Here is an 18,118-nt window from a genome sequence, read left to right on the forward strand (position 1 = left end):
GTATGAATATTATTAAACATATGCTAAAATTTGATGATGAAAATTTTGCTTTATTCATGTATTTAAGGAGAATTAGAGAAAGTTAGGGATAAAAAAATTTATAGAAAAAATAAAAATCAATATAAACAAGCAATAATGAAGTAAAAATAATATTATTTCAAATTTTTAGAGGAAGATTATAAAGTTTAGGGGAGAGGGAAAAATTGGTATAGTTTATGTATGAGGAAAATATAGGATAATGAAGAAAAAAATAATTTTATTAAATTTAGATAAGTTTATAAAGTTTAAATTGGGAGAAAAAAAGAGTTTAAATAGAGAGAGAAAACATTCAAAGTTGTTAGAAAGAAAATTTTGAAATCTGGGGGTTGATGGTTGGATTTCAACTATTTATATTTGAGAAGAAAAAGTCTACAAAAGTCTTAAAATTAAAAGTCTACAAAAGTTCATAACTTTTAGAATATCACGTGACTTTTAAAGACTCTCTAAAAGTCTTAATCGAATACCACACGACTTTTAAAGACTTTTTTAAAAATCTTGATTGAATACCGCTTGACTTTTAAAGACTCTCTAAAAGTTTGAATTGAATACCCCTAAACTTTTAAAGTTCGTAAAAGTCTTTAAAACTCTATGAAAGTCATGACTGAATACACCCCCCTTAAATCAAGTCGAAAGCCTTATTCCGATCACTTTTGGTATCCAGAAAAACCTTTGTTGCTATTTCTGACCACTTTTTGCTTTCGACTTGATATAAGATCACTTTCAGGTGGTCAGAAATTCCATAATTTCCAGCAGTGGTGGTGTGTTTAGTCTCTACATTTGATCTGTTTATTCCCTGTTTTCTTTTATGTGTGGAGTGCTAGTGGTATGGCGTCGTCATCTCGACCGATTGGGGAGGTTTGCGCGTCCTTGATGGTTGAGGAGGAGGCGGTTGGAGGGGTGGAGTTTGGAGAGGATGAAGTGGTGGGATAAGGGCAGAATTTAGAGTTCGCGGCGGTGGAGAAGTTGCTGTCGGACCGGCCGTTCAAATTTACAGTTGTGCGTGACACTCTGGCGGGGGTGTGGCGGCCAGGCAAAGGAGTTACTATCAAGGAGTTACAGAACAACCTATACTTGTTTCAGTTCTACCATGAAGTGGATCTACGGCGGGGTGTTGGAAGGGGGGCCGTGGGCATTTGAGCAAAACTTGCTACTGCTTAAAAGGGTGGCACAGATTCAGTGACCTATGGCAGTTGAACTGAACACTGCAAAATTCTGGATTCAGGTGCATAACCTGCCCTTGGGCTTCATGAGTGAGAGAGTGGTGAAGGCGGTGGGTAACCACGTTGGTTGCTTTGTGCAGGCCGATCAGAACAACTTTGTTGTGTAATGGAAGGTGTTCATGAGAGTGAGGGTGGAAGTGGATGTCGGAAAACCATTTAAGCGAAAGATGAGATTAAAGAAGAAAGGTGGCGAGTGGTTCTGGGTAGATTTCAAATACGAACGGTTACCCATGTTTTGTTTTATCTCTGGAATTCTGGGCCATTCGGAACACTTCTGCGGCTACCACTTTGAGAACAGAGGGGTAGTGGAGGAGAAGGTCTACGGATCGTGGCTCCGGGCATAGGGGAGGCGGTCGCCGGCGGTGTACGGTCAGCGTTGGCTTGTTAATTGTGGCCCACAAAACCAGGATCCCGGGGCAGTTAACAGCGCAAATGTCGGAGGCGTTTTTGCGCACGTAAATTCAGATGTGTACATGGTGAACGCGAACGTGGAGATGTTTAAGGATATCTAAGGTGACATAGAGAATGGAGCAAGGGGTGGTTATCTTAGAGCAAAAAAGGCGCAGAGTGGAGGGGAATGGTGAGGATGACAAGGGATCGATTGGTCTGGTAGTAGTGGGGGGACAAACCTCTGTTCTAAACAACGTGCATGAGGCGGGTGCTGCTATGCAGGCCCGCCAGAATCAATGAGTATCATAGCATGGAATTGTTGGGGGCTTGGCAACCCGTCGGCAATTCGAGTGTAGTTAGATATAATCCAACGGAAGAGGCCAAAGGTGGTGTTTCTTTGTGAAACACTGTGTGGGGCATAATAGGGTAGAGGAGGTGCGAAGGCAGCTAGGCTTTGAAGGGTGTCTAGGGGTGGACAGTGTGGGGCGTGGTGGGGCTGTCGTGTTGCTGTGGAAGACTGGGGTAGAGGTGGAGGTGTTGGGGTACTCGTTGAATTTCATTGACGCAAGGATGCGCTACGAGGGTGGAGGTGAGTGGTGGCGATTCACGGGTTTCTACGGATTTACGGACAGAGCTCGGCGTAGGGATTCTTGGGATATGTTATGTTATCTCTCTAATCTTCACTCGATGCCTTGGGTAGTAATGGGGGATTTTAACGATCTCCTAAGTATAGAGGAGAAGAAGGGGAGGGTACCTCATCTAGAGTGGTTAGCGAGGGGTTTTAGGGTGGCGGTAGTCGAAAGCGGTCTAGAGGACTTCGGGTTTGACGGATACCAGTTCACATGGGAGCAGGGTAGGGGAACGGTGGCGTGGGTAGAGGAGAAACTGGATGTAACACCCACTTTTCTTAAACTTAATTACAATTCTAAAACCAAAATCAAGATAAACTAAGCAACGGATAAACAACTTAAATAATAAACTAGTGGGAATGCCACCGCCACAACCACCTCTCCACGGTGATTGCACATGCTAAGGATGGAACTAAATCATTAAGTCAAACTAACATTTAAAATACTCAATTTAAAGTCATAAGGGTTAAAACACCCCGGTATCTATCACCAAACATAAACATCATAAGTGTACATTCCATCAAATGAACATCATAATAATAATAAGAGTTTAGACTACTACATCTACTAAGCTAGTCTAACTCGATCATATCTCAAACGCTGGGCCCACTTGAAAGGGGTTTTGCAAAACAACACATAGACAAGTAGGAAAACACCCGTTAGCACGAAGCTAAGTATAACCACACTCAACCCTGTAAAGTACTACAGTATATACTTTGGAAAAACATTTGTTCACAAACTCTAATCAAGCAATCTCAACACTTAGACAACTTTAAGATACATTACAGACTTTCTATATGCTTGCAACCTATAATATCAACAGGCATGCTTCATATATAAATAACTCATCAACATAAATACTCCAACACATATTTCTCCTAACAAAACTCACCATAACGAACTCATGTCATCAAGTAATTGCATGTTATCAATCAGTACGAAATTATCTTCATGCTTTCAAGTTCTAATCCTGTAAACTAGATATACATCAAACATCAATATGCAACTAAGGCAATCTTAGTCAATATACAATTTCGGGTAATCATTCTCAATATGCAATCTAGTGCAAACATTCTCGATATGCAATCTCGTGCAATACTATACTCAAATGCAATCTCGTGCAAACATTCTCATGATGCAAATATATGCAATAAGATATGTATACTTATACACTCGTTTGTAAAAAGAATACTTTTCTGTGGAGATTTCTTAGAGTCACAATGACTCGCTTTCTTTCTCTTGAATCTCTTGACTCGATTTCTTTCTTGCTCAAACTTTCTCATACTTCTCGTTTCTCTTCTGGTGCGAGGCAGGTACTCCGTCGCAGCGAAGCCCTAGCGTACGATGCAATATCGTGCATCCGCCACTTCCGTAACTACGGAACCTCTAACTCGTGGGGGGTAGGTTTTCACGAATCGTGAATGGACCTAACCGGCTCGGCAATCTAACCGGCCACATACTTAACTCGCCCACAGAACCAATCTCGTGATTCCAATACTCATACTCTGTGGAATCAAGTATCGTACTTTTAGTGTGCACACCCCCTAACCAGGATTCCAAGCCTGGCGGGCAGTCTCCAACCTCGTAACGTGGGAATACACCGCGTTACATGATAAATCTGTCGGATCGCAATGTTCGTTACTTTCTCTTTTACTCCGAAAGGACATAGTCCCAACGGGTCCTCCAAAACCTCACTGATATAGATAATATATATATATATATATATATATATATATATATATATATATATATATATATATATATATATATATATATATATATATCATGCACCAAACTTATGCATGTCCAACTCAACAACTTCTCAAGATAAATACTTTTCACATGCTCATGAGTTTTGATAAATAATACTTAGGCTCATGTTGGCCACTTATGCACTTTTAAAACATGATATGCTTGGGATGCAATTTACTGTACAACATACTTCCATTCTATAAATTACTGTGAACTCTCAAAGGACACATAATCATGCTCGAAATTAATAATCTGAAAAATAATAGCAAATAATTCTCATGCATCTGGAACTCAGATTTCTCAATTTAAACTCATTCCCCTAGATAAAAACATTTAAGACTAACATGCTCTGTAGACTTCAAAACTTGGAATTTGACAATAATCTCTATGAATCATAACATACACCTAAGGCATGTTTTTCTAACAAATCTTAACAAATATTGATCATATTCCATTATCTAACACTAAGACTAACATGACGGCCCCAAGGTACAAAGCCAAGAGGGCCCTTGACACCCAGTCCGAAACGACACGTAGCTGAGCCACAAGTGCCCGACCACTGCACAGACAAAACCAACGGAGCTTGCGGCAAGGCTAGAGGAGCCCCGCTGCCTGGGACCGCCTTGGCAACGGCCTAGGGCCACGGCTCTAACCTGGAGCCGTACCCTAGGGCCGCTCCTCCACGGGAATTGCCAATGGTCCCTGCCTAGGTCCGTTGGCTAGTCCCGTGTCTCATCTGGTGCATACTATTTTGTGCACCAGAGAGTTTCTCCTTCACATGTGAGACAATATCAGGCAACCAAACACACTCAAATCATCAACAACACATCATAGACAAGTAATAGATCACTTAATAGCTCAAACACTTCAAAAATCTAGCATTTTTACTCATTTCTACCTATAAAACAAGGCTTCACAGAGCCAAAACTTAAAAGTGGGAGTCCATGGGGTTATACCTTAGCTTCCTCTTCTTCTTGTGTGGATCCCTTCTCCTTTCTCCTTCAGAGATTACTAACACCCCCCCCCCCCCCCTCCCCCCACCTATTTTCCTCAATTAAACATACATGCATACTAAGCTTAAGGCAACTCAAAGATGGGAGGCAGAGAATGAACAAAGTCTGTGAAATGAAATGAAATGGATGGAGGAATGAATGGCAAAACACTTACTGTGATTTCTTCTAAGGCTTGGAATGGATCAGGAGAAACAAGGAGAATATATTCTATTTATATGGGTTCAAAACCCTAGGTAGGAGGTCAATGATTGGTGGATGACAAAAGAGGAATTTGGCTTGCTTTCTACTAAGATCAGACAAAGTAATAGGATGCTTGTGGTCCACTTTGTAACATGGACCATAGACTAGAAAGGAGAATTTAAAATAGTTTGGGGTCCAAAATACATTTTTCAAAAATACTTTCTAGACAACCACTTAATTTAGATTTCTCCCAGTTTCACTCAGATTGACTTTCGGATCAGAAACTGGGTACGCAATGTACCCGAGAATTTAGGATTTTAATAAAGTGGCGTACATACTTTTTATCCACATCATTGAAGTTATTGATTTTATTAATTTTCATTTGTTGTTGAGACAATTTTTTTGGGAGTTTGTCAATGGCAATTGCTACAATTGCTGTCAATCGCGGGTGATAATAAATAATTCGAAATATATGGTTACAATATATATTGTTATAATGATATAGTAAAAATTAACTTACAAATTTCTGTAGAAGTTTTCATAAAGATAAATTTTGTTCGCTAAAAAAATAATATTATAATATTTGTAAAGTAATGTATAATTATACTGTTATAAAAATATATACAAAAATATTAATACCATAATGACCTAAATAAATCTAATAATGCAAAATAATAATTGTAATATTGAGTTTTGTTCTAAATAATCAAAAGAAGATTAATTAAACGGAAAAAGGAAAAAAAAAAAAACTTAACCTAAATTTGTTATTTTTTTTAAAAAAAATGCAAGAAAATGATTTTCAAAGTTCATGATTTATAATCTTTGATTTTCAACTTTGAATGCTTTGTATTTCGTCGGGCTAATTATTTGAACAAAGTTTATGTTAAATTTTATATTGTATTTATTTTTATAATTTTAACATATACGTAGTATATGTTTAACATTTAAGCCAACTCTGATTGGGATGGGGTTCAAACATAAGACCTTTCTTATAGAAACTAATGAGTAAGTTAAGAATAATAAATAGTTGGTCGGAGTGTGGGGGGTTCTTAGGGTTGGGGATTCAGCCTTTGGGGTAAGAATAATAAATAGTTAACGGAATATTCCGTTACTAAAGTTTATACTAACGGAATCCATGGTTATTTAAGGGAAGAAAATAATATAATAGGGGGTAAATAAGGAAAATCATAAAAAAATTACTAAAATTTAAATAATATGAACCATTTATTTGATGAAACAATTACACCAACATTTTTTTTGTTCCAGTTAAGGGCCTAACATTATTGGCTCTTATTAGATTTGTAGATAATATAATTACATAAATCATATTATATATTAAATTTTTCAAGATAATTGCAGACAAACGAGTTATATATTATTAAACTGATTGAGTTATACTTTTGCACTAATTTTATAAACAAATAAATATACACTTTCAAATATTAAAATTGTTTATAGTTTCATATTTAGTTTTATTATCTAAAAATATAATAAATAAAATTTATCCGTACATCGCACGGGTAACTTACTAGTTCATCATAAAAGCTGATGAGTAATATTAGATTTACTCATTATTTTTTTTTTTAATTTGAAAAATTTTCACTCTTAGCCCCCTGACTATTATACATGAATCACATTTGGTCTTTGAATATTAATATTTTTTAATTATGTGCATGACTATTTAATTTGAATCACATTTAGTCCTACCGTTCAAATTTTTTGGCCAAATGCTCCTTCCGGAAGGAGTACTTCTAGAAGGAACACTACATTTGTTCCTTCCGTAAGGAGCACTTTTGGAAGAGCACTGCATTTGCATCTTCCGGAAGGAGCACTTCTGGAAGAGCACTGCATTTGCTTCTTCCGGAAGGATCATTTTCGGCAATAGTTTGCTAGAAAATTGAACAATAGGATCAAATGTGAAACAAATTATATAGTCATGCACTTAATTAGAAAATTTTAATAATCAATGATCAAATGTTATTCATGTATAACAGTCAGGAGACCAAAAGTGAAATTTTATTCTTTTAATTTTACACGTTGCTACTGTACTATACACCAATTAATTTCTTTTTAAAAAATGGCCAAATTTTATATTTCTATTTTTTTCCTCAACTAATAAAATATTAAAATGAATATATGACTAGCATAATATTACTCAAGAGCACTCTAAACTTTTATTTTTTTCTAGTTACGTACTAAAATAATTAAATTTAAGTGAAGGGGCGAATAGTATATTGTAGTATAGGTTTCCTATACCTGTCAAGATAAAAATGTAATACTTATACTGGAAAATGTAATATTTCATATTAATTAAGAATAAAGTGCACGTTTGTTATTTATAAGAGAAAATATAATATTTTTGAAGAAAAATGTAATACATGTTATTCTTGATTAGTATTACATTTTTCAATACAAGTATTTATTAAGCAGTTAGAGTTTTGGGTCCTATGAGCCTAGTCTTTGGCTTCTCCCCTATCTTTGTGCTAGTCTAATGTATATATAGGTACAATGTACTGCTCTCATTTAATACATTTTTCCAGAGATATTATATCATCAATTTGGTATCAGTTTAAGCCCTGTTGATCCTATGACCTCTAATGATAACCCGCCACATGTTTCCGATGATAACCTGCCACATGCTTCCAATGTCTCGCCGGTCACAGCCACGGATCGGGCACTCACCACTGTGCCCACACCGAACTCAGCTTCTCAAACCAGTCACCCTTCCAATATGTTGCACCAAGCCCACCACTACGCCTCAATTAAGCTGACCGCCACGAACTACTTGTTCTGGAGAGCGCAGCTTGTGCCATTTTTACGTGGCCAGAACCTGTATGGTTTTGTTGACGGCACCACCGCATGTCCGTCGGAGCTCATGGCTGCGTTTTCCTCTTATGCCCCTTCGGTTACCAACCCTTCATATGCTCAATGGATTCAACAAGATCAATCCATTCTGAGCATGCTAATCTCCTCTCTTGCTAAAGAGGTTCTTTACTTAGCCATCGGGCCCTCGACGTCGCGTTCGGTGTGGGTGGCCATAGAAACTGCACTGGGTTTCTCATCCCGAGCGCGGTCGCTAAGTCATCTAACACAACTTCAGAATCTCCGCCAAGGTGAGTCGTCTCCGTCCGAATATCTAGGACGCACCCAGGTGTTAGTCAAGTAACTCACACAAGCTGGTCGACCGGTCTCCCTTAATGAACAAAATCTCCATGTGCTCAGGGGTCTAGGGCCGGAGTACCGCGGCCTAGTTGCCTCCTTGACAACGAAAAGCACCCCGTTGACGATTCCAGAGGTGGCTGACCTTCTGGCCACCTACCAGTACCTTTTCCCCGAGGAAGCCTAATCATCGGTTCCTTCATCCCCGTCCGCGTTCTTTGCTCAGTAGCCACCTGCCGCCCACCCTTTTGAGTTCAATCGTGGTCGTGGCCGCAATCATCGGGGACAACGAGGAAGAGGGCAGCGTAGTCATGGCGGTATACGCTGCCAGATTTGTGACATCCCCAAGCACACGGCATTGACGTGCTATCGGAGATTCATTGATGTCGTCGGCAATCGTCCTCCCCAACTGTCTAGAAATCGACTTCATGCCCAACATGCGAATATCGCTTATCATCAGGAAGATCTCAACTCTGCCCCGTTTACCAATGTATATCTTCTGGACACGGGGGCGAATGCACATGCCACACCAAATCCAGACGTTTTAAATGATACAGAACCATACACAGGCACAGAACACTTAAGGGTTGGTGATAGCTCAGGTCTGTCTATTCTCAATATAAGTTCGGTATCAATTCCTACCCCATTACGGTCACTGTCTCTAAACCATATATTGCATGTCCCAAAGTTACGTGCGTCATTATTATCCGTTCAAAAATTCACACAGGATAATAACGTTTATTTTGAATTTCATCCGTCTTATTTTATTGTGAAGGACCGAGTCACCCGTCAAGCGCTTCTTAAAGGTCCCAGCGTAGGAGGGATGTATTAACTAAGTACGTCATCTCTGGTGGCTCTAGTATCAACAAAAACGTCACCTCAAGTCTGGCATAACACCTGGGGCACCCGCATAATCGGGTTATGCGTCAGGTTTTATCTGGATGTCCAGTCAATAGCCCGTTGAATTCCATGAATAATGTTTGTACCACGTGTCAAATGGAAAAGTCCACACGCTTTCCCCTATCACAAGTTAATCATTCGACTAAATCTGTTATGGAATTAATTTATACCGACATTTTGGGACCTTCATCGGTCACGTCAATTGACAGTTTTAAATACTTTGTTTTATTTGTCGATGAATTTTCTAGGTACATTTGGTTCTACCCAATGACAAATAAAATTGAAATTTATTCAATTTTTACTCGTTTTCCTTCCCTAGTTGAAAAATACTTCTCCTGTCCCATTAAAAGCATCCAATCAGACATGGGGAGTGAATTCCGCAAGTTACACTCGGTGTTCACAGCCGCAGGAATTTTACACAGACAATCGTGTCCACACACACATGAACAAAATGGCCTGGTTGAAGGCAGGCATCGTCATGTCGTGGAGACGAGCTTGATTCTGTTAGCCCACAGTCATGTTCCACATAAATACTAGTCATTTGCGTTTGAGTCGGCAATCTATTTAATTAATCGAATGCCAAGGTCAGTCTTACAAAATCAAAGTCCCTACTCATGTCTGTTCCAAAAGTTACCGAATTAAAATTTGCTACGTGTGTTTGGTTGTGAATGTGTCCCTTGTCTGCGCCGCTATAACAAACATAAAATGGAGTTTCGTTCTGTGTCGTGTGTGTTCTTGGGTTACCCCGACTCTTTCAGTGGTTACAGGTGCCTTGATAGGAATTCTAGACGAGTCTATATTGCCCATCACGTCAGGTTCAACGAGGATGTATTTCCTTACAAGTTGGCAACAGAACAATCCAGGCGGTCCTCGAAGTGTATTTCCTCTCTCCCGTGGGCATGTGCTCAGATTCTCCAACCTGTCGTCGACCGTGACACACCTCCGCCGCCCACCGGTGTCCTCTTGACTGCACCTCCGCCGGCTGTAATTCCCCCTGCCAGAAGCACTACTGCGCCGATACAGCCCACGCAGACATCGTCGAGTGAAGCAGCAACCTCCTCCTACCGACAGTCCTCTTCCTCGACCGCCACAACTAGGATCAAAAGGAAGCGGCCCCCAACTCGGAAACATAACATGCAGCTTCGAACAACGACAAACCAGCAAAGGCGTCCTCCCCGCTCCATGATCACCTCGGTGGATGACGATGAACCAACATGCCATTCTCAAGCAGTTAAGAGCCCGCATTGGCGTACCGCTATGGATGCGTAGTTCAATGCACTTCTGCAAAACCAGACATGGACTTTAGTTCCTTTTAATGATTCAATGAATGTAATAGGTAGCAAATGGGTGTATGGTATAAAGCGTAAATCGGATGGCTCCATCGAGAGGTATAAAGCCCGCTTGGTTGCCAAAGGGTTCAACCAAGTTCCGGGTTTCGACTATTCGGAAACTTATAGCCCGGTTGTCAAACCAGCGACTATTCGGCTATTGTTAACCTTTGTCATTTCAAATAAGTGGACCATGAAGCAACTAGATGTCCATAATGTGTTCCTAAACGGGCACATTACGGAGGATATCTACATGCGGCAGCCCCTTGGCTATGCCAATCTGAGCTACCCCAACCACGTCTGCAAACTTCTATGGTTGTTATATGGCCTCAAGCAGGTACCCCGTGCTTGGTTTAGAAGTCTGCATGACTTTTTGGTTCGTGTTGGGTTTCGCCCGTCGAAAATGGACGTCTCTCTGTTCATTTATGATCCTAGTCAAATCCGCATCTACATTTTAGTATACGCGGACGACATTCTTTTGCTTGGTAATGATGCCACACAGGTGGAATCCGTAATGACGCAGCTCTCTTCAACGTTCAAAATCTGAGATCTTAGACTACCTCGATTCTTCCTCGGCATTGAAGCTCTGTACACAACTGATGTTGTGTTGTTGTCCCAACGGCGTTATATGACAAAGCTTCTTCGCAAAGCAGGGATGGACTCCTGTAAACCACTTGCCACACCGATAACCTCGGCTACATCAACGCCCTCTGAAGACTCATCACCTATAGAATATCCTACACTTTATCGCCAACTAGGTGCCTCCCTAATGTACCTGCTTCTCACTCGACTAGACTTGTCGTTCGCGGTCAATCGACTGTGCCAGTTCATGCATAGCCCCAAGCAAGACAACTGGACTGTGCTAAAACGCGTCTTGAGGAATGTCAAAGGGTCACTACATCTAGGCCTTCGTCTCACTAGTTCAGCATCTCCTGTGGTTCACGCCTTTGCAGACTCCGATTGGGCTGGCGGTTCACTGGATAGAATATCTACTGCTGGGTACGCGGTGTACATTAGTCCCAACTTGGTTTCTTGGTGCTCCAGGAAACAACGAACGGTTACCCGCTCGTCAACCGAGGTTGAGTATAAAGCACTTGCTGATGTATCAACAAAGGTGGTCTGGATTCAGTCTCTTCTTCGTGATCTTGCCTTGGACTGCCTCACTACCCCGGTACTCTGGTGTGACAACCTTAGTGCCTGTAAGATATATTAAATATAATATGTATATTAAATATAATATAATATATCTATAATATATATTAAATATAATATATCTATATATTATATTTATATATATTGAGAAGAGAGAGAGAGGAATAAGAATGAATGTGCTTTTACTTGATGATATAAAATGCTTGAATAACAAAGCTATTTATACTAAATGATAATTAACTAACAAAGTCTAACAAAGCTAAAGATTAGGAAATCATGTAATCACTAATCCACGTACTGCTAATCCATAACCCACATAGTATGGATTCAACTCCACGTACTGATGGATACTAACAAACTAACTTAATACTTGGTTTAAAAATTACTAATAATAATAATAATAATAATAATAATATTATTATTATTATTATTATTATTATTATTATTATAACAGTGCCACCTATCTTTGTTCAAATCCCGTTTTTCACGCCCAGACTAAGCATGTGGAAGTAGACTACCACTTTGTCCGTGACAAGGTTGCGTCTGGGGCTCTCAAAGTGAACTTTTTTTCTACTAATGACCAGCTTGCGGATATCTGCACCAAATCCCTATCTGCCTCACGGTTTAATGACCTCCGTTTCAAGCTCGGCGTTGTCCCTTGTCCGCCTTTCGCTTAAGGGGGGTGTATTAGGCAGTTAGAGTTTTGGGTCCTGTGAGCCTAGTCTATGGCTTCTCCCCCAACTTTATGCTAGTCTGAATGTATATATAGGTACAATGTACTGCTCTCATTTAATACATTTTTCCAGAGATATTATTTCATCAATCGTATTACATTTTAATATTGATTATTTGATTTGACTCGCTTCACAGATAATTTCTATACTGTAGATTCATAATTTCTATACTATAGATTCATAAAATCTATACTGTAGATTCATAATTTCTAAACTGTAGATTCATAATTTAAATACAGTAGATTCATAATTTCTATACAGTAGATTCATAATTTTTGTACTGCAGATTCATAATATCTGTACTGTAGATTCATAATTTATGTACTGTAGATTCATAATTTCTAAACTGTATAGTTATCAAATTATGAACATATAGTTTTGTGATTTGTGAATACAAAGTTCGACAATTGGACATATGAACATCGAAAATTTTGAACATATAGCTCTATAATTATGAATATATATTTATATAAGAGTAAAAGACATTTTTGGTCCTAGAATTATAGTGGCATGGACAATTTTAGTCCTCCATAAAAAAATCAGACAATTCGTGGACACTCTCATTATAACGAAGACAATTTTAGTCCTCCGTCTGCATTCCCGTTAGATGGCTGTTTGAGAGGAGGGTATTTATATCATTTCATGCTATTGCTCCTCTTTATTCCGTCTCTTATGTCTTTATTCTGTCCACGGCGGCCACGATATCAGAGAGCTAAACGCCTTAATCCCAGAGCGCCTTGTATTCATCAACCGGAGCTATGCCGGTGGCCACACCGGTGGTGTAGCTGAGAAACGCCGGAACTATCCCTCTTCTTCTTCGATTCTGTTTTGCTGCAGAAGCTCCCCCGTCGGGTTTGGGTTCGCGGAAGCACTGAAGTCGGGTTTGGGTTCGACTCTGTTTTGCTGCAGAAGACTCTCTTCTTCTTCGACTCCGATCGCCAATCTGAACAGAGGGGATTGATCTGGACACCGTCTCAACACCAGCCACGACCTCCGATCGCTCATGCAGAGGCTCCATTGACGACAGAGCGACCAAAACATCGGAAGAAGCAGTGGGCCTCCGATCAAACCCCCGATTATTGGCGATCGATCTCAGCCCTTCCTTGACTTCAATCCCATCACCCAATTGATGATCCGCCGATGTGATTGTCGGCCGGGAGGCGAGAGACGGAGAACTGGGATTTCCACGATTCGTCGCACTAGTCCGAATTTCAGAGGGTCGATTCCGATTATCATCTGACCCCTCTCCATGATTGACAGAGCGTGCGTGAATGTGGAGGAATGTGAAATTGATGCATCTAAATCTTTGATTGAAAGAATTTGGGTGGGAATTGTGGGTTAGGAAGGTGAATCTGGAGGGTTTTGGTAGCAGATTGAATTTGAGAAACTGCCAGTGTTCATTATGGTAGGTTTGGACATTCTTTGAATGGTTGTTGGAGAAGGGATTCGCCTGAGATTGGGAAGGGCCGTAGGGTGGTGAGAATGAAGGGTCGCCGACGGCGAAGTTTTTTGGCATTGTTTCCTTTTGATCCAGAGATGAACACCGCCGAGATGTTTCCGGCGTGGAGGATCTTATGCAGCAAATAATATGCATTGTTTGTCACCTTCTAAAAAACGGCATCGTTTATGTCATAGGATCAAAAGAATAGTTAAATTGACACAAATATCCCTCATTTAGACGGTCAACTAATCAGATAATAGACAGAGGACCAAAATTTTCCTCGTCACAATAAGAGTGTCCACAAATTGTCTGATTTTTTTATGGAGGACTAAAATTGTCCATGCCACTATAAGTGTAGGATCAAAAATGTCTTTTACTCTTTATAAAATTATAAACATATAGCTCTATCACATGTTCACAAACCTAATACTGTAGATTCATAATTTTTATACTGTAGATTCATAATTTTTATACAGTAGATTCATAATTTCTAAATTGTGCGATTGCGAAGAAAGAAACGCCATTAACAGCACGTGAAAAGCAAAAAAAACAAAAAAAAAATTAATTAGAACAACGTCATTTTCAACAAAAACGACGCCATTGTGGAACTCCATAGCATAATTTGCCACAAAAAAGTCACTGTAACTTTAATTTTTTTTCCTATAAAATAAATTTAAGTGAAGGGCCGGGGCGAATAGTATAGTGTAGTATAGTTTTCGTATGGAGTGGGTGTAGGTTAGCAAAGATTCAAAGGTGTTCTCACGTGCAACACAACAACCACTACACACCAACTTCACACTTCCCCCTTCCATAAATATATGGCCAATGAAGAGCAGAAGCCACACCACAATTAAGCACCTATGTTAGCTACCTACCTAAACCTCTAGCTGTATCAAGAAAGAGAAGGTGAAATACTATTCTTCTTCTTCTTCTTCTTGCTTGTTTGATAATTAATTTGTATCATTACTTTCTTTATCGGAGATTAATTTTGACATTTTTGCTGTTTCATATTGGCAGATCGAGACAATATATATATATATATATATATATATGAGAAATTGTTGATGAAGCTAAGTAGGTAGATCCTCCGGTGAGTGGCTTCCGTGCTATGCTTGTGAAGTGAGCAGTCTTTTTGCTGTCCACCTTTCTTTCGTTGTCTGTTCGACCTTGGAAACTACACTGTGTTCCGAAGATTAAAACCCTATACTACTACTTCCTAATCTAATTACATGCAACCATCTTATAAATTACCCACTTCTGATCTCTTTCTTTCTCCAATTTCTATTTCGTTTAATTTATATGCTTAATAAATTCTATATACATACATTATACATTTATACATACAGTAACTATCTTGGCTTTAATTAGTTAATTGTGAAGGACTGGTAGTTGGTACCAAACACTCTACTTTTATCGTATCATCATCATATCATACAACTTTAATTCGTAACTTGAAACCTGATATATTTTTTGGGGTGACGAGGGAAACCCCCTTTGGCCATCACCTTAATTGGATAAACCCAGTCTTATACACTAGCCGGCAAAAGACTAAAAGAGGTAAATCAACTTAGGTAGCTTATAGTTAATAGGTTCGAACCAAGAAGACTAAGATTTGAACTTGTGACCTTGCGGTTACAAGTTTGTATCCTTACCGATCTTGGCTAGAGTTACCAAGAAACTTGATATTTTTGATTCATGGGTCTCTTTATGCTTTATGCACCACAAAAAAATAATAATAATAATAAAAATAAAAATGGTTCCATTGTTGCCGGAGGGAGGGTCCAAATTTTGGTTGCATTGCCCTCAATCATTTAGGTGATAATATCATATCATATCATTTAGGGAATATATATATATATATATATATATATATATATATATATATATATATATATATTGTTGTGTTTACTACATAACATATATTCCATGGTCATCTATCTGTGGAAGAATAATTTATTTATTAGATAATGGGGCCCTTAGGGTTGGGGTTCAGCCTTTTGGAAGAATTTATTTATTGGATAATGGAGGATGGGTATTGAAATTGTAAAATTACAACAAATTTATAGGAATTGATTGCAAAATACTCCGTATATAAGAGTATAATATAGTATAGTGAGCATATAAAGTGTTAGTGCAAAAAGGGGAACATGATTTCAAGGTCGAATTGACGACGAATGTGAGGTATAACAAGCAAGGACTGCTAATTTGCCAAGCTTTGCATGGAAACCGACACCTATGTATCAACGTAATATATTCAAATGATGCCGCACAGATATGATCCAACATATATATGTTGAATGCCTACAATTCAACAAGGTAATTCGATCTTCCCTTATTTTTCATATTATATATATATCGCCTTCATGTATTCCCATCCATTCTGCTTCTCATAAATATATCTTACCATGTGTGTGATTTTGGTTCAAATCGTTACATATAATTATTGTATATTACGGAGTATTATAATATTTGGTGACTTTAAAATGAATCAACATTGTAATTCTAATGTTTATTAAGTGTAAATACTATATTTGACTTTACATACACAAGTGTACTACTTCAACAGAAAATGTTTCTCAATCGTATTGTTGTTATGAATACAAAGGGATATACACTTATTATTATTGTTGTTGTTGTTTTTGTTGTTGTTGTTTTGTGACGAGAAAAACTCATAGTCACTATCCGAGATTTCAAGAATGTGCATATGGATAAATGTCATTCATGTGTAATAATTCGAAAAATACACAAAAAATGTAAATCGCAAAACTAAGAAAATCATATATGACGGTTTCGATTAAAAATGTATTTGACAAAAATTAAAAATAGTGTTCACGTATTTTATTCATGGATCCATCATGCTATATGGAACAGAATCTTTTTTACTAAATAAATTTTTTTTTATTTGATTTAATTTTAGATAATTAATAGATAATAAAAATGACCAATTTAATTTATATGTAAATGTGTAATTAATGAATATGAAATAATTGTGACATATATTACTCATTTACTATATACGGAGTAAAATATTTAGTGAGATTGGTCAGACGATTAACTTGGTGACCACAAAGTTATAAGTTTATGTCTTCAATGAAAGCGGTCTATTGGCATTTTTAGTTTGAATCGGTCAGTTAAGGGTAACGTAGGCTGGTTTAATTTATCTCTTTGTAATTCTTTATCACCAAGATACAAGCGATTTACTTAATGCATACCCTCAAGTAATGATTGTGGGTTTCATCATCACTCAAAACTTTAAAAAAAAAAAAAAAAATAGTGAAAATTTTTTAGAGCATTTTCCTTAATTTGTTCTGTTTCCCATCATCAATCAAGGTTTTTCTATGATACTCATTTGTCATTACATGCACCAATTAAGGGGGAAATGATTACCGACATGAGTTGATAGTATTGTCGAATCAAATAACATTGGCATGGCTGTGAACGAATAATGATTTGATTTAAATTGATTTAATTTGGGCAAAGTAACAGATTAGTTGGATCCCAAAATTGTGGTTTTTTAGACTGATGAATTGAAGTTCGGAAAAGGAAGCCAGTCAAGAATTGAAGGGTTGACATTTATGTAATTTGGGTAGTCTTTTGTTTGAATTCATATTCTTTTTATATTTTTTTGTTCTAAGAACTTTTTTTTTTTTTTTTTTTCAGTGTAAAACATAAGTCAAGTTGCTGAATACAAATGAAGTTTCTCGATTTTACTTTCTTGTATTCTTGTAGACGAAATGATCGATATAATAATCTAGTATCTACTATCTATTTACTATACTGATAAGAGCCAAAAGATCTACTATACTAATAAGAGGCAAAAGAAATTAGGTCTATAATGGGTAGAAAAAATGTCCGTAAAATTATTAAATCAAATGAATGGTTCAGATTGTTCAGATTTTAATTTTTCTTTTAAATTTCTAAATTTATCCTTAATTATATTATCTACTATCTACTATACTAATAATAGTCAAAAGAAGTTACGCCTATAATGGGTAGAAAAAATGTTCGTCAAATTATTAAATTAAATGAATTGTTCAGTTCATATTTTAATTTTTTTTCTTGAGATTTTTAAATTTATCTTTAATTATATTATCTACTATCTACTATACTATATATCTACCATACTAATAAGAGCCCAATAGAGTTAGGCCTATAATGGGTAGAAAAAATGGCGGTCAAAT

General features: G+C 37.8%; 1 long non-coding RNA gene across 1 annotated transcript; it reads left to right on the plus strand.

Annotated features, from left to right (window-relative positions):
• The first annotated feature begins 1,285 nt into the window (after positions 1-1,285).
• Positions 1,286-15,786, plus strand: LOC109157800. Its single transcript, XR_002050287.1, has 3 exons — positions 1,286-1,300; positions 6,154-6,158; positions 15,020-15,786. It is a non-coding gene; the product is annotated as an uncharacterized LOC109157800 (long non-coding RNA).
• The last annotated feature ends 2,332 nt before the right edge of the window (positions 15,787-18,118 follow it).

Source organism: Ipomoea nil, unplaced genomic scaffold (genome assembly GCF_001879475.1).
Source record: "Ipomoea nil cultivar Tokyo-kokei standard unplaced genomic scaffold, Asagao_1.1 scaffold0298, whole genome shotgun sequence".
In the NCBI taxonomy this organism is placed as follows: Eukaryota; Viridiplantae; Streptophyta; class Magnoliopsida; order Solanales; family Convolvulaceae; genus Ipomoea; species Ipomoea nil.